We start from the raw sequence: 19,460 nt of genomic DNA on the forward strand, positions 1-19,460 counted from the left end.
TCGCACATACACATTCCATTAGGAGTAGATAAGACTGTGTAAGTCGAATAAAATTTGCATTTTGTTCAACTGAAATCATTTTCTCTAAATGGAAAGTTGGAGAATATTTTAGGCTGCATCTGACTGAATTCCGCTTACTTTGCACATTTTGCACATTCTCTCACCACAAAAGAAACATCCACACAAAAACCCCTCTTTACTGTTAAGATCACGTTGGCAAGGTCTACAAAAGATAACGACGAACCTAAGATATACACAGATTATGTTTTATAAAAAGAGAAACATTGACACAAACAGAGTTTGATAAATTGATAGATACTTCTCTACTGCTATATCAATCAATAGAACGATGGCGAATCTGTGTGTGCGGGCCTAATGAATTTAATGAATGTGCACTCTATCATACTAAATAATTTCTCCGCATCAGTTGATTGATAGATTCGATAAACACAACATTTTCTGTTTGATTGAAAATGCCATTCATGGGGATGCTCATGTTCTGCATGATCGACACAATCGGGCGAAAGACTGACTTAGTCAAGGAACCCATCATTTGGAATAAAAAATTACACCACGATTTGCCAGCGAACCAGAGATTATATCTACAGAGGCGCTTGTGTGTAAATGCTTACGTATCTGATTGAACTGTTCCACGAACGCAATTGTTGATCTATTTAAACATTAAAACAAATCTTATCGGGATTTTGATTCTAGTTGAAACACACAAATTACAAAAAGCGGGCATTCATACAAGGCTATATCAATTTCTTCCCGGAAATGGGAATTACCGATTGGATCAGAGATCGATAGGACCGATAAACGAATGCAAATGCACGAAGAATTACGGTAGCAACGGGTACTGTATGGTGTAAAATGTGTTCATTTTCTTGGTTAGGCTACATTTTACATCACACAGGTGCTCATAGACACGCGTGTTCGTTCGGAGAATGGTCAAATAAATAAAAGCGAAATCTACAAACAGCATGATGATATAAATTTAGTGTTAATCTAACTGTTATAAAGAACGATTTGGTTACAGTATTATGATCCCAAACGAATATTAGGTGTCGAACACAAAAAGTGAAAAAAATATCCGACATTTTATTTTATATTCTATTTAATTTATTATTATTGTTAAAACTGTTAAATTTATTAAACAAAAATTTAATATACTGGGGGAGGGAAGCGTCATATTTGGGAGACATTCATAGCGTCAAGAAATCCGTACAATTTTGCAAGTTATAAATTAGCGGATGAAAACACGTTTTTTGTAAACAATGTAAAATAGTTCAATTTTGATCATTATATATAGTCTGCAGTACTAACGATAAGACCATAATTGTTTAAACTCTAATTACTTCCGTATATACAGATCTCAGCGGGGAAGAAAATACAGCTTTTTATAATACTGACATAAAAACAAATGAAGCAAAGACTCATTCAATCGAGAAGCACAAACTTTTTCACCCTACAGAAAAAGAGTCCTCCTTGAAACTGAGCTTTCACTCTCAGCCAATCAAAAGTGACGTTACATAAGTTAAGTCCTTTGTCATCGACGGACAAATATTCAAATGTTTCAGCCAAACGCTTTCACAAGTACTCTAAATTTAAAATGTAAAAATCAGCTCCAGTGAATATTTCATAGTTAGACAGGGCTACAGTGGACATCAGACATTATAGAAACCTTTGGAGATAGTATATCTAGAATTTAGGAGGCAAGTCTCATTCTCTTATGTAAATGTATGAAATCATGACCGTGCAAGTTTTCACTAAATTTCCAAGCCTTTTCTTTCAATTTTATAGTTTGTAATTACGTGTCAATAACATTAGGACAACACTAGATTCTTCTTAAGGGTTAGGTCACAATATGTGTGTGTGTGTGTGTGTGTGTGTGTGTGTGATTTAGATTTTTAACGGCTCTTAACAATTTTTTCAGTTTTATCGTTACGATGTCTGCAGTGTGACAGTTTATAGTGATGTCTACCACTGGAGCGTCATGCCGCAGACATGTAGCGTGATGTCCCACCCAGTCACATTATCCTGACACCAGGCCGACCAGTCCTAACACTAACCTCTTAATGCTGAGCGCCAAGCGAGGCAGATGGTTGTACCATTTTTTTAAAGTCTTTGGTATGACTCGGCCGTGGTTCGAACCCGCGACATCCCGCATCCGAGGCGGACGCTCTAACCACTAGGCTATATAGTGAGAGCGATGAAAAGCTATGTACAATAAACTTAGTTAATATTGTTTTTAAAAACGGAATGGAAACCTGATTTGTTCTCATAGATTAAATATTGTTAAATTCTAATCTTTGATTCATAGTTAGTGTTCTTATGAAATGTCATAATTTTAAAATTAATGATTAAGGAAGACATTGAAAGTTAAGGAAGTAAACTTGAAGTGTTAAGTAAAAGCGAGAAAAGACTCATTACAGTGGTTAACCAAATGAGTGATCGGATTGGAATGACTATCACTTCGGAACACTTCTGCAATCTTTGAAGATCAAAACGTAGAGCGTCAATAACAAGATTATAATGACATGGATTGATTGAACAGCCCTTGTCTTCAACTTCTAAAGACAAACATGTATTTCTGTTGTCGTTTTTTATTTTTGAGTAATGTTTGGTCTCTATTGTTTTTATCGCAGTTGGAATTCTCACATGTACCACTGGCCATAGGTATGGTATTTTGATAAACTGTTTTATCGAATACCAATCCCTCATATAACGGTTATCTTTTCCAGAAACACCTCCCAGTTTTTGGAAATTACAGTCTTGATCTACGCCCGATGATGGCGTTAAATGTCGTTTGCCAAAGTTAAACTCAGAGTTGATCTTTGAGAAATGTCTCTCCAGCTTGTAAGGAGAACGAATCTTTGAAAAATAAATGTATGACATCAGATCATTAAGTCCTGGATGAATAAGTACATCTTACTACAATGTTCATACGGTCGGCTAGATATTAGTGGATACCCTTTCCGGATAGAGTACTAATATATTCATACGGTCCGCTACATGATAGTGGATACCCTTTCCTGATAGACTATTGTACGATTAAACGTAATGTTAATTAGATATTTTACTGTATGCATTTAAATATTGTATCCCAGAGTTTTGTGTGTTTTTTGCAATATTAAATTATATCTTGCTTCAATATTTTTACACTATTAATTTAGATACTAGAGTTACATACATGGAACCCGACACTGGAATAACACATTAGCTGCCAAACGTCGGTTGAATCTTGATCGGTTGTATATGATACACCATGATTTTAACATATATTGTGAACTTGACGTAATATTACAACGGGTCAAATCTTGAGTGGAGGTAAACGAAATAACATGACTATAACAGGTGAGTCACACATGTGTTATAACTGCTGGTTGACTCTTGATTGTAGGTATATGATATACCATAGATATAACATATGAATTACACTTGCTGTGATATAACCACAAGTCGACTCTGGATTTGAGGTATATGCTATCCCATGATGCATATCTAGTGGTATAACTGCTTATCGAATCTTGATTGGGGTTATGTGATATACCACCACTATAACACGTGAGTTACACATGCTGTTCGACTCTTGACTGAAGGTACATGATATATATTATGACATATGCGTTGCACCTTACTCTGCTGTAACAACTTGTCAACTCTTGATTGCAAATCTGTGGTACGCAATGATTATAACATGTCTGTTGTACGCGCTGTGGTATAACCACCAGTCGATACATTATTGGTAGTATAGCATTTACCATGGGTACTACGTGTGATGTACTTGCTATGTTATCACCACCAACGGATAAATGACAGGCCATGATTCTCACACACGAGTTATAATTCCTGTTTTATAACTTCTAGGCGCCTCTTCTTTAGAGGTATGGGGTATAACACGATTATAACACATCTGTTTTATTTGCTGTTTGATTATTGCCGGTCAGTTGTTGATCGGATGTATACGATATACCACGATTCACATTCTTGAGTTATACGTGCAGTGTTATCATTGCTGGTCGACCCGTCATTGGAAGTATAGGACATAACTGATTATAACATATGTGTTGCCTTACCGTTTTATAACCGCCGGTCGACCCATGATTGAAAGCATGCTCTAAAAACTGATTATAACACAGCATGTGCAGTGTATATTACATAAGCTTAAATTAGGCAGAGCGTTAATATCAATCACGGTCTTCTGAAAATGATTAGCACGGGTATTATCTTCGAATGTTTTATGACTTTTACATGAAGTTAATCCAGAGAATTCTTTCTATGAAATCCTACTACTCCTGCTGTTAAGACTGTCTGCAGCCGAGTCTTCATCAGTGCAAAACTTCACAGACAGATTTTAAATTAGTACCCAAGAAAATCAAAAGTAAGTCGCGGCTCATTTTGATTTCTCGGCTGACATCTTTCGAAATATGCCTTCGTGTGAGGCAGTCTTACTTTTAAGTTTAATGGCCGACACAACTGTAGGCCAGGAAGTAAGTTCTGCCACAGATTTCTCGAAACATGTTTGGTACTAAATGCAAGCTCCAATCTAGAGCAACAACATAATCGGATAGGAAACTTGCAGTTTTGCTATGATAGTGAACTTTCGAGAATTTTAGCAGGAGATAAAGTTCAGAAAATCTTGCAAAGTCTGTGATTGTATACTGATCATTCTTAAAATTGCATAAATTTCACTATTCGTGGCCTGAATGGTTAGAGCGTCCGCCTCGGATGATAGTGGTCGCAGGTGTGAATCCCCGCCAAGTCAAATCAAAGGCTTATAAAGATGGTACAAGCAGCTGCCTCGCTTGACGCTCAACAGTAAGAGGTTAGTGTTGGGACTAGTCGGCCTGGTGTCAAGATATAGTGACTGGGTGGGACATGATGCTACATGTCTGCGGCATGATGCCCCATTGCTAGACATCACTTTAAGCTGCCACAATGCAGACATCGTAGCGATATGACTGAAGTTATTAAAGCTACGTTAAAAATGATTTTTTAAAATAAAAACAAAACTCATTTTTCAAACTTTTGGATCGAGATTGAAGTAATCGCAAAAAATGGTTCGAAAATGCTGTGCCTGGTTTGAACATAACTGTTTATATTCTAAATAACAGTTTTTAATTTCCCCCATAAGCTCATACTATGAAATACGATGTTTTTATATACAGTACTTCGTTCACTCCTTGGGTATGGTAACAATGCTATGAAATAAAATCATTGAAAAGGAAACGTTTTTATAAACGGAAACTAAAAATGATATTCATCATAAATAAAATAACTGTAATGGCATTTTACGACAAATCAGCACAATTGTGGCTAAAGGGCTCATTAATGTCGAAACCCGTTGAATAAAAAAAAATTAACGTATAGCAAACAGCTTGTGCTATATTATATAATTTTCTCTATGAGTTAAATAATGTACATTCATGTTGGACCCTTGAGTCTGTGACCTGTGAATTTCGCTGATTTCGTGACTGATACTAGCAACGGTATCAGGACCAAACAAACAGTGGCATTTCCAATGAAAGCATAGGACTTCTCAAATCCACCAATTAATGTTGGTGTTTTTGTAAACCACGAAAACTGATACACACTAAATTAAATTCCTTCTATGTTAGTCAAGTATTCAGCTCTCTAACATAATTGTTTAATTTGTTTGGTTCTTTTACTCCATAATATTTCATATATTGTGCAATTTCAACGTATGTTTCGCTCCACTCATTCACAAAGCTGATTTCGGTGTATGACTGTGTTAAAGGAGACCTTACGTACCAAATAACTGTGATATAACCACATGCACGCTCTTTATCAAAATGATACGGTACGCCTAATTTTCAACACAGCAAGTGAGTGCAATGTCTGGCACTGAACTTTAAATTAGACAGAACGCTGGCATCAAGATGGCTCTTGAACAATTAGCGCAAGTACCCTCTTGGAATGTTTTACGAGTATTACAAGAAAATTAATACCTGAGGTACAGGTAAAATCGCCGTGCAACAGCCGCAGAAAATACGTGTATCTAGACTGCAACAACGCAAAGGCCTATATGAAGCGAATCAAGACTCAGCCAGTCCAAAATGATATAAAGTAACATCATAAGTAACCCTAATTGGCGTATTAATTAGAAGGGCTTACTTATTAGGACAGCTGACATTTGAATATAAATGTTCATAAAAGTTCTTGTATAAAACATCTATAATTGCTGCGACACGTCACCGGACAGAATTCGTAGTATTCTTGATTTATTTCATCTACTATGCGAAGTATTTATGTGCAATCTCCATTGATACGTATATGTATTATTATATTACTACAAAATCCGTACACAATCCTCCATCAGCTATGTAAATATGCAATTTCCTCTCAACATTTAGAAATAAATGTGCACAAAATACAGATAATTTCATACTAAAATGTCACTTTATTTTATGCCCCCCCCCCAAAAAAAAAAAACATAAGAAACCGACGGTGTATTTTCGAGATACATTTCTTTATAAGCAAGCTCAGTTCGAAGAAACAAAGTAAGGAGTGTAACAGGTCAAATAAGAATTTCAGAATGAATTAAAGAAATCACTGAGGGGTCCCGGATAGACGAGTGGACTAAAGCGGTCGCTTTTAAAGATCACCAACGTCCGCCTGGGTTTGTCTCGGCTCGGCCAATGTTGGTATGTATAAAAGCTTGCCTGTAGGTTCCGATGGGTCGATGGTTCTTCCCGGTTTTTTCTTCTTCACCTTGATTCTTCCTCCATCAGTTATACTGGCAGACATGTATAGCCTATCATGTGCTGAAAATTTGCGTTACCCCCCCCCCCCCAAGCAAAGTAAATTAAATAAACGTGTTTTTCCAGTGTAGAGATTGAAAAGTTATAATCATCTAATTTCCATAATTAGAAACACACTTAAAAGTATAACATGTAGATTTAGAAGTTAATTCGGTTTTTAAAACCTTGTTCTCAGAATCTTCCCATAGAGTTCATATTCAAATGAAATCCAGCAGATATCTATGTTTATAAAGGACGAAATATTGAAACAAACTTGAATAATATTCTACATTTACAGTATCTGAGTTGGAAAATCGATGTCATTTTTTTCTCAGAAAGAAAAAAGAGGAGCAATTGAAAAAATTAATGGGAAATTGTATGCATTATACGTCATATCAACAAAAAATAAAATAGAACAAAAACGATAATGTCGGTGGCGCCTGACTGATAAGCTTCGTCATCTTCAATGGTATTTACTGGAAATATTGGTGCAATATGGCATTACTACATTATCATTCATTCTACAGGCGAAATGGTCCAAATCAGCCCTTGATTTAGTATTGATTGCTCTCGTGCCTCGCGGTAAATTGGGCTTGGCTTTTCCTGTCAGTAGGATTTGCAGTGGTATCGATTTCACGTCAGTATTAGTTTACTGCAGCACTTTACTGTATGATTATATTTAGAAACATGGCTATAATATTCTTTCCGCTTATTAAAGTCGGGCACAGATTTACATTCTTCCTGCCTAATTGCATCACTTAAAATGGAAACTATACAAAATAATCAAATAATTATGAATATACTGAAATGAAATCTTGTTGCAGACGTTTTTCAAATAAATTGCTATTTTCAATGTTTAATCTGTTTTACATTTGTCAACTATACTTCAAAGCCCATGTTCAGAGAAAAAACGGCATAAAAATACAATCGTTTAGGAAACTGCCAGGAATTCTTTGTTTTCATGATGGAACGAAATAAAATCTATATTTGTTTTTGCGTAGGCTGATGTGACCACAACGACACCAGTATATAGGCGGCTTGTCGTAAAATTGCAAAGCAGTCAAATTGATTCTCAACGTAATTACAGAAACTGAATCATGACGGTCCATAACGAATAAACAAGATTAAATGTATGTACATGTGTCTTTTAACGTTTAAAATATATTATTAACACAACACACACACACACACACACACACACACACACACACACATATATATATATATATATATATATATATATATATATACACATATATATATATATATATATATATATATATATATATATATATATATATATATATATATATATATATATATATATATATATATATATGATGTCTTGCACTGTCTAGATAGTACATAGTTTTTATGGATTGATTCATATGGTCTTATGAGAATGTGTTTTGGATATGAAAAAGGCACTTAATTCTACTTAAAGAATATATTGACATGCTCTAAGTCGATATATATGGATGATGGTTTTGTTTTCCATTTGGCTTTAAACTGTGAAACTAAAAATAATTTTATTCAATATTTTCTGATATCATCTTTCCCTTGAAATATATAAAATTTCCCTATTTTGCCCTGAAAGTTACAAATGATTATATTACTTTTTTGCCCCTCAATCAACCGCCAAAAATGAGTTGTTTCGAAAGTTTGTTCATTTTCCAAAACAAATAAACTACTTGACGTGGCTCTGAAGCACGAGTTAACCAGGAGTCTGAATTGCACACTAATGGAGATATCGATTAATTCTGATCAATTTATGGCTAATAGTATATTCTAACCAGCCATGATAGATCACAGTCCGTGCTCGCTTATACGCCAGGTCCAAGTGCGAATCGTATAGACCCAGATCTGCCGTCGCATAATTCTCTTACAGATCTGTGTCTATGCAATTTGTTATGAGTAATCAGTAGAACAAACAACATCGACCCTGATCTTCTCGTACATTACGTGACGGATGGTCAGGGTGTATGGTTTTACGGGGTGGTGGTGATGGTTTCTTTTGTTGGACTAGACGTAAAACCTACGAATAGTCGGTATACATTATTAATTAATATCTTACCTGGGCGATAGAAGAAAAAAATATTTCTGGTGAATTTGTGTCTATCCTTTCGATTAACGAAACCCATCTTTTATTGTCATGTATTCAGATTTAATGAAAAAATTGCTTTGTTTTACACACACACATATATATATATATATATATATATATATATATATATATATATATATATATATATATATATATATCAAAGAATCACATTAAATCATTCTTGTCAATATGACAACCAGTAAAAAATTAAATAATACACTCTACTTTATGACTACCTTTAATGAATTCACTAGAGCTTTGACTTTATTTAATATTATTAAAGTAACCAATTGTTCTTACAAATCAAATTGTTTACTGGTCAATAAATGCAGACACATATCCTGCTATGATTTATTTATGGATATCCAAATGGGGTTAATATTTCTTTCATTCAAAACATGAATTCAGGTTATGAACGTTTTAACTATACTATGTAGATAAAGTCATCAGAACAAATTAAAATAGGAGGCTGGGGGCTAATAATCATTTTGTTCCCCAAATGACATTTTTGGTTATCGGAAATGCTAAGGGCATACCGTAATGTTATACGCCTACGAATTATTGTGCCAATGATTCACAACACTCCCTGATTTAGTACTGATGTCACTCATGTATTGTAGCACATTGGTCTCGATCTTTCATTCAACGATGTATGAAACACTATCTATTTAAAAGGGTATTATTATCTCGCATAAATGTATTATATTTATGTTTCTCAGATCTGAAGACAACACCATATAATTTCTAAGGTCATTAGATTCGGTATCCACATCTGTTTCGGCTTAAATTGCTATTCAATGGGTAGTCAAATTAGGACATAGGAAAGAAAAAGGTAGTTTGGTGCTTTCAGTTCATTAACAGGTATACTAATTCATTAAATAAAACAAAACATATCAATTCACACATTTAATATAAAGGAAAATAAAATGTATATCATTCTGGTAGATTGTTGTTAGAACAATTTAGTTGTAAGCAAACCTTGTGTATGTTTGGCGTGCGCTACATTATGAATCGATAATCTCAAAGCGTATTAGATCAGATTAGATCAAAGCGTATTCGCTTGATACAAAACAAACAATAATTGTGCGTAGTTTCTATAGTAGACCGATAACTGCAAATTCGCAATAATGGTACAATCTGGGCCATTAGAAACTTATCGGTTATTATATCCCAAATATATGCCTCAAGCTGCCATTTTGACCACTTCGGCATTTTAAGAAATAAAGATTGACCGAGAAGTTGCGATGCATGTATTGGTCAATCCTGCGATGAATAACTTGCCGTTTCCTTTCTTACAGATATGTTTTCGGCGAAGAATATGTATGAATTGTTTTGAAATTAGTAAGTTAACATTCATCCGAACACACTTGTGTCTTGCAGAAGTAGCTAAGGAGTTCCAAATGAGACTGGGTAACGTTCGATTATATGGGCGTGAAACTACAGACATTATATCAGTAATGTATAGCCTAGATGCCTATGTGAAACATTCTGAGGTCAGATTTAAAGGCTTGGATGTATAGACAATGTCAGAAAATGTATATCGTATTCAGCATCAAAATCAGATTCACTTTGGCATGATGATCGTTAGTACGGCTATCCAGAACAACTAAACTACATAAAAAGGCGAATCTGGCTTCCAATTAACGATGCCTATATTCTGGTGAATTAACTGAAAGCAGGGTAATATGTACCTTGTCGAATATGAACTACAGCAATGTCGTTTCGACGCAATTACAAGCTGTATACGTTGTTCACTACGAACTACAATAGTATCTTGTAAATACAACGACATGTTGTATGCTTTGTTTACTGTGAACAACAATAGTGTCTTGTCAATACAACGCCAAGTTGTACATCTTGTCACAGTTGCTAGACGCGAGCTTGATGTTGAGAAGAAAAGAAAAAAAGAAAGAAAAAAATAATCTGAAGGAAAAAATGATAGTGACACAAATACGTTAGATTACCCTCGTGATCCGTTCTGACATAGGACCCTATCTATCATAATATATAAGATATAATCGCACGTTTCGGAACCCGTAACTTCAGTTTGGTACAACGCAGAAAAGTCAATGATGGCTTGATAAACAGAAACATCTCAGGAGTAAAACAAGCCCTACAGTATGGATGTGTGCCTTTAAAGACGGAAATTGCAGAAGGAAATCGAGCGTCATGGGTGGAACGAAGTATTTGGAAGTTCCGTACCCTCTCTCTTATATATTATGATAGACAGGGTCCTATGTCAGAACGGGTCACTGGGGTAATCTAAGGTATTTTTGTCACTCTGTATCATTTTTTCCCCTTCAGATTATTATATTTTTTTTCAACATCAAGCTTGCGTGGAGCACCTGTGCATCTTGTAGAATGTGACCTACAATCGAGTATTGTCGATACAACGACTATGTGTATACCATGCCCACTGTGAACTCCGTTAGAGTTTTGTCGATACAACGACAAGCTGTTACACCTCGAGTAAAATAGGGCCCTGTCAATATAACGACAAACTGTATACCTTGTCAACTGTTAACTATATTAATGTCTTGGCAATGCAAGATCAAGCTGTGACTTTCTAACGGTGAGGAGTTTCACGGCTCATAGCATAAAACCAGGCGCAGACAGTACATTACACCTAAAATTGTTTTACTTTGATGGCGATGAGAGGAGGGCGGATTCTATAGCATGTATGTCATTATATTTTTGTATTTAAATATTATCTAAATATGTAAGGCATAAACGTGGAGCGTATTGATTAAAACTGAAAGTGCATAATGTCTGTTTGATTACGTCAACCAATTGGGAGCCCATTTCATCAGACAATACATCTAAAGCAGGTGCGTATTTCCCGTCTTTTCCCTCGATCTGGCAATGGAAAAAGTTTAATTTGGGAGAAGCAGAGTACAAAGGGATCGATCTGTATTGATAAAAGGCAAGAACTGATAAATGTATTTTCCTTTAGTGGCAGTAAATACTCATTGGGATTCTGATATGTTCCTGCATATGGTACCACAGGCGTAGGAATGCTCTCAACAATACTCTCTACTATACTTAAGCTTGATTTGTCTTTATGTAAACAAGTCTCAGCTTTTTCTGTCAGCAGGAAATGCAGTAGAAGCGTTTTTCTTACAAAAATACTGCATTGAATCGCTTTATTACACACAGTTTCTGAATATGTTTGACTTTGGTTTGGTGATATTCAGCATGTACTAAGAACAACGCCATGAGTTTAAATTGGTACAGAAATATTTATCTTCAACCTATTAAGGTAAATGTCGGTTACACACAAACACACACACACACACACACACACACACACGCACACACACACACACACACACACAACACTCGTATGAAATGAAACATTGTCGATTATGCCATGATTTCTGCTATTGTCTTTACAATGATTTTGCACAGGAAAATCTAAGCTAGGTTAGCACTGATCTGGATAAAGTAATTACGTATACTCAGTACATACAGACATTTCCTCTTTAGCACCGTATAAATCGGACACAACTTCAAACTGCACAGATTTCAACATTATAATTCAATTTACATTTACATTTCTGAGCTATCCATATTATACTGTTGATATTACAAAGGTGGAGTGAGTTTCTTTGTGTCATGGATGATCGTGAAATTTTGTTCCTTTTCACACAAAAAATGTTGTTATTCAGAATTAAAATTTTATTTTTCAAATGAACTTCCACTCCAATAATAAACTTTATCTCTAAATGTAAATGGATTTTCCTATAATGACCGCATAATCAGCCGACCAGAAATCTATAATAAATCTATCTTAAACTCGAAGTGACATGCCCATTATACGGCTTGGCCAACAACAAGAAAAGTATAACATTTACTGTATATATTAATTCATTTTTACGGTCTCCTTATATAACCCAATATAAATAAAACAATTATTTTCATATAAGAGCAATATTGAGCAATAACTAGGCACATTCGATTTTCTTGGTTGCTCCTTACATTTTTAAATGGCCTATTATTTCTTCAGTTTTCCTTGTTGTATATAGGATAGTGGACCATTGGTGTAAGGCCATTTGGGTTTCTAAGCTATATGACATACAAGTGACACCTTGTGTAGATTTTAATGAGCTAACTCAGTCCGTCATAACTTACCTTAGGAAGATTATCCGTATGTGTGATTATAATTAGTTAGATTGTAATGGTTGGCCTTTTGTATTAGCATAGACCGTATGTATATTTATAATTAGTGTATTTTGACATTTTGTATTAGCATGGACCGTATGTGTATTTATAATTAGTTAGATTTTAAAGGTTGACATTTTGTATTAGCATGGACCGTATGTGTATTTATAATTAGTTTGATTTTAAAGGTTGATATTTTTTATTAGCATGGACCGTATGTGTATTTATGATTAATTTTATTTTAAAGGTTGACATTTTGTATTAGCATGGACCGTACATGTAATTATAATTAGTTCGATTTTAAAGGTTGACATTTTGTATTAGCATGGACCGTATGTGTATTTATAATTAGTTTGATTTTAAAGGTTGACATTTTGTATCAGGATGGAGTTTATTTATGATTAGTTTGATTTTAAATTTTGACATTTTGTATTGGCATGGACCGTATGTGTATTTATAATTAGTTAGATTTTAAAAGTTGACATTTTGTATTAGCATGGACCGTATGTGTATTTATAATTAGTTCGATTTTAAAGGTTAACATTTTGTATTAGCATGGACCGTACATGTAATTATAATTAGTTTGATTTTAAAGGTTGACATTTTGTATTAGCATGGACCGTATGTGTATTTATAATTAGTTCGATTTTAAAGGTTGACATTTTGTATTAGCATGGACCGTACATGTAATTATAATTAGTTTGATTTTAAATTTTGACATTTTGTATTAGCATGGACCGTATGTGTATTTATAATTAGTTCGATTTTAAAGGTTGACATTTTGTATTAGCATGGACCGTATGTGTATTTATAATTAGTTAGATTTTAAAGGTTGACATTTTGTATTAGCATGGACCGTACATGTAATTATAATTAGATTGATTTTAAATTTTGACATTTTGTATTAGCATGGACCGTATGTGTATTTATAATTAGTTCGATTTTAAAGGTTGACATTTTGTATTAGCATGGACTGTACATGTAATTATAATTAGTTTGATTTTAAATTTTGACATTTTGTATTAGCATGGACCGTATGTGTATTTATAATTAGTTCGATTTTAAAGGTTGACATTTTGTATTAGCATGGACCGTACATGTAATTATAATTTGTTCGATTTTAAAGGTTAACATATTGCATTTGCCCGATTTATCACCTTCATACAGATTAAACTCTGAAACTTTGATAGCAAATTCTGTTTCTGGAAGATTTCGTTGTTATTTGACGACAAAAATGATTTTTTTGTCTAAAAATCTACCAGTGATATATGAAATATCTAACTTTAGAATGTGTGGTCTACACTCGCTTATAGGTCGAGTACAACTGCAAACAAAAAACGGACCTTGAAGTGGCGAGAGTCTACGATGCATACTAATGGGGCCGTCGATTTCTTAAAAGTCACTCACTCAAAAATTAACGAATGATTTTCAGTCATCTTGGTTTACCCATTCAACACAAAACTTAATGGAATCGCTTAGTCAATACCAGAGGAGAGTGCAACGGGTCTAGTCTACATTTCTGACATATATATTGATTAGGAAATTTCACTCCGGCTTTGTTTAAACATAATTTGTGAATTAGGTAACTTTTATTTGTTCCGCCATATATTTGTAATACATTTAATTCTGACGTAAAAACAATATTGTGTGAGATGACATAATCCACATATTTCCTGTTAGGGGACTATGAAATGTCATCGATTATTCTAAACAAAAATCTTATGTGGTTATCGCATCACATCATATTTCCAGAAAATCGAAAGTCAGTGCGCGCCATTTCCATTCGCTTTCGGTTACATACTGGTACTGCTAGCGGGTGATTGATAGATACAAATTCTTTCCGCCATTCGTCAAATTGATCCAAAGTTTCAGATTCGAAATTTTAATTGTTATTTTTTTAATTTGATGCAAGAGATATAGGAAGACTTCATTTGCAGATTGAAAATAGATAGATAGATAGATAGATAGATAGACAGACATAGATAGATAGATAGATATACCGTAAGTGTATGTATAATTATAATAAATAATATGTATTAATAGATAGATAGATAGATAGATAGATATGCCACATTTACAGCATTTCCCATCTCCAACGCGTCGAATGCACATATCTAGTCTACATCTCCGACATATATATTGATTGGGAAATTTGACTCCGGCTTTGTTGAAACATATTTTGTGATTTAGATAACTTATATTTATTCCTCCATGTATTTGTAATGCATTTACTTCTGACAACAACAAAAATAAAAACAATTTTGTGTGAGAGCACATAATATACGTGATTCCTGCTAGGGGACTATGAAATATCATCGATTTCTCGGAATAAGAATTATATGTGGTTATCTCATCATATCATATTTCCAGAAAATAAAGGTTAGTGCGCGCCATTTCCATTAGCTTTCGGTTACATATTGGTACTGCTACCGGGCGATTGATGGATAAAAATTCTTACCGTGTTTCGTCAAATTGATCAAAATTTTCACATTCGAAGTTTGAATTGTTTTTTTTTTTAATTTGATGCAAGAGATATATTAAGACTTCATTTGCAGATATATATATATATATATATATATATATATATATATATATATATATATATATATATATATATATATATATGTCTGTCTGTCTGTCTCTGTGTGTGTGTGTGGGGGGGGGACATTTACAGCACTTCTCGTCTCCAAAACGTCGAATGCATATAAAATGTATGTTATGTACGTCCTCGAACCAAACGCAGATATATTCCGAAGCAATGAGACAGCTCCTGAAATTTGTAGCATAACCAGAAATATTGCACGACACAAACGAGGGAGAAGAGGTGAAGGGCGTGGGGGGGGGGATTGGGGGTGAGTAGGGGTTAGAAAATATCCGCACACATTTTTGAACGTTGAGAATGAAAGTGATTCTACACTGTTGTGAATTATTAATAGTCCAATCTTCTTCACCCAGCCACCTCTTTTAAATCGGAATCCCGTTTGGGATGACAGGGGCAGTTTAATAGAGGGCGGTGTCCACAGTAATTGAGTGTAAGATACCATAAAACGGGGTGGTATGTGAGAAAGCTTGCCAATAGCTTCTCGTGGATCGGTGGTTCTTTCACTGGATTTTCCAGGGTTCTTCCTCCACCATTTATACTGGCCGCCATATATATCCTATCTTGTACTATACAAAAAAAAATGGCGTTTGACCATACAACAGAAACCATAAAACAGATGTATAAGGCAGTTAAATGTTTGATGTAGACGGCAATGTTTGACTACATTTAAGATTCAATTGTTTCAGTTTTTAATTGTCACATGTAGTTATCATTTTAGCCTCTATTTACAGATGAAACACACGAATGTTTGTTCGTTCATAAAACAGAAGCGCTATTAATTCACTTTGCTTACTAAAATAATGAAAATACAGGGTTCTAATTTGAGAAACTGTACACGATCTTGAAATATAAGTTGAGTAGCTCCTATAATATTTAGTGGAAAGTGAATAAATCAATTGGAATATAATGAGATTTAAGTGGGTGATACCTAAACACGGCGTTTGCTTCATCAATGAATAAATAACTTTTTGGTGACTGTGCGACTAAGCCACGGATTTCCTTATCAACCTTCAACAAAATAACAAAATGCTACTGATTTCAAAATGTTATTGAATTCAATGCACTCTCACTATATCTGCTTGCTACACACACACACACACACACACACACACACACACACACATATATATATATATATATATATATATATATATATATATATATATATATATATATATATATATATATATATATATATATATATATATATATGTATGTATGTATGTATGTATATGTATATGTAATGTATGTATATATGTATATGTATATGTATATATATATATATATATATATATATATATATATATATATATATATATATATATATATATATATATATATATATATATATATGTATATATATATGTATATATATGTATATATATATATATATATATATATATATATATATATATATATATATAGAGAGAGAGAGAGAGAGAGAGAGAGAGAGAGAGAGAGAGAAAGAGAGAGAGAAAGAGAGAGAGAGAGAGAGATTAAACGAAACAGAACAGAAAGTGCTATCTCTGGAGTCTACAGGAGAACGCTTGTTAATACTAGGCAAATTGTTTATTTAATACAAATAATACTATCATACAGGTTAGAGAATTTTTAAATCGTATTCTACGGAGATTTAAACCCAGGACCGCGGGTAAACGACACCCATCGCCTTGCCTACACGCACTAGTCCATCAAAAATGTGTTTTCGCCACGCTTTGTCGAATAGGTGTGTTGGCGTGTCCATGTGTTGTCGCATTAACTTTTGTTTGACTTGATGTTTCATTTTAAAGTAACGTAACGATTTTCATGCTACATTTTTTGAAATTACATATTTAAATTTAATATATTAAAGTTCAGCACATAACGTCATGTTTAATTTAATTTTTTTAAACCGGTATCGACGCGATTAAGTGTTCATATCCAACGAAACACGACAAAGAGGAAAAAAAGTATATCGCGGCAAAACGACAACACGAATTAGCCAGAAAACGAAGCGACATAGTGACAGCAATGGCGTGTTGCTTGTCACTATTATATGGCATTCTATGCTCATTGTTTTGTCGCCTTTAAGACAATGGAACATAAATTTCCTGTCGCATCTAACGTCATTGAGTTGGGTTTGGTGGGGGCGTTATTCTGTAGAAAAGAAATAGCCAAACGAACAAAATGACAAAAATATATTTTATTTCGCTATTTTTATATTTATTGCTTCAGCTTCTGTCTTGGCCTCTTGTTAGTTTTTATTGCTTTCTTGTCACTCGCTTTTTCAAGAAGTTGTCCAATTTTACCAATATCTAAATTGGTCTTTAGCTCGATAATTTAGTTCGTATTTCGGAACGAACATGAAAACCGCTTTAACGAGTAATGTTTTTGAAAGTAAACAGTAAATTTTGTGTGTAATTTTGAAACTTTGTACTAAGGACCAAGAAACTGCTTGCTAAGGAACAAAATCCGTCGTGCTAATGGCCAAACATTTCGTGCTAAAGGTCAATAAACTTCTTGTTAGGGTCAATACACTTTGTGGTAAGTGCCAATAAAATGCGTACTAGGTCAAAACTTCGTGTAAATGGACGACAAACGTCGTGCTAATAGACATGAAATATCGTAGGTTTTATACAAAAGAAAAACAAACCATCCATTTAATTATATATGCAGCGTGGCCATGTGAGTCATATACGTCGTACGTCATCTTATTTACTAAAGCTTCTGGAACGTAGATTTCCTGGTTTGTTTTTCATGGTCAAATCAGTTAGAACATCCTCGTCCTATTCAGTAAACCGTTTGTTTTTCATGGTCAGATCAGTTAGAACATCCTCGGCCTATTCAGTAAACCGTTTGTTTTGCATGGTCAGATCAGTTAGAACATCCTCGGCCTATTCAGTAAACCGTTTGTTTTTCATGGGCAGATCGATTAGAACATTCTCGTTCTATTCAGTAAGGCGTTTGTTTTTCATGGTCAGATCAATTAGAACATCCTTGTCCTATTCAGTAAACCGTTTGTTTTCCCAGGTCAGATCAGTTAGAACATCCTCGTCCTATTCAGTAAAGCGTTTGTTTTTCATGGTCAGATCAGTTAGAACATCCTCGTCCTATTCAGTAAACCGTTTGTTTTGCATGGTCAGATCGATTAGAACATTCTCGTCCTATTCAGTAAGGCGTTTGTTTTTCATGGTCAGATCAGTTAGAACATCCTCGTCCTATTGAGTAAAGCGTTTGTTTTGCATGGTCAGATCAATTAGAACATCCTCGTCCTATTCAGTAAGGCGTTTGTTTTTCATGGTGAGATCAATTAGAACATCCTCGTCCTATTCAGTAAACCGTTTGTTTTGCATGGTCAGAACAGTTGGAACATCCTCGTCCTGTTGAGTAAAGCGTTTGTTTTGCATGGTCAGATCGATTAGAACATTCTCGTAGTATTCAGTAAGGCGTTTGTTTTTCATGGTCAGATGGATTAGAACATTCTCGTCCTATTCATTAAAGCGTTTGTTTTACATGGTCAGATCAGTAAGAACATCCTTGTCCTATTCAGTAAACCGTTTGTTTTTCATGGGCAGATCAATTAGAACATCCTCGTCCTATTCAGTAATGCGTTTGTTTTTCATGGTCAGATCAATTAGAACATCCTCGTCCTATTCAGTAAACCGTTTGTTTTGCATGGCCAGATCAGTTGGAACATCCTCGTCCTATTGAGTAAAGCGTTTGCTTTGCATGGTCAGATCAGTTAGAACATCCTCGTCCTAGTCAGTAAAGCGTTTGTTTTGCATGGTCAGATCAGTTAGAACATCCTCGTCCTATTGAGTAAACCGTTTGTTTTTCATGGGCAGATCGA

General features: G+C 34.3%; 1 protein-coding gene across 1 annotated transcript in view; it reads right to left on the reverse strand.

Annotated features, from left to right (window-relative positions):
* LOC149777868 (fatty acid-binding protein homolog 9-like) overlaps positions 1-19,460 on the reverse strand; it is a 57,621-nt gene that overhangs the window by 7,691 nt on the left and 30,470 nt on the right. The window lies entirely within an intron of this gene.

Source organism: Sinohyriopsis cumingii, chromosome 17, assembly GCF_028554795.1.
Source record: "Sinohyriopsis cumingii isolate HCF-2022 chromosome 17, ASM2855479v2, whole genome shotgun sequence".
Lineage (NCBI taxonomy): Eukaryota > Metazoa > Mollusca > Bivalvia > Unionida > Unionidae > Sinohyriopsis > Sinohyriopsis cumingii.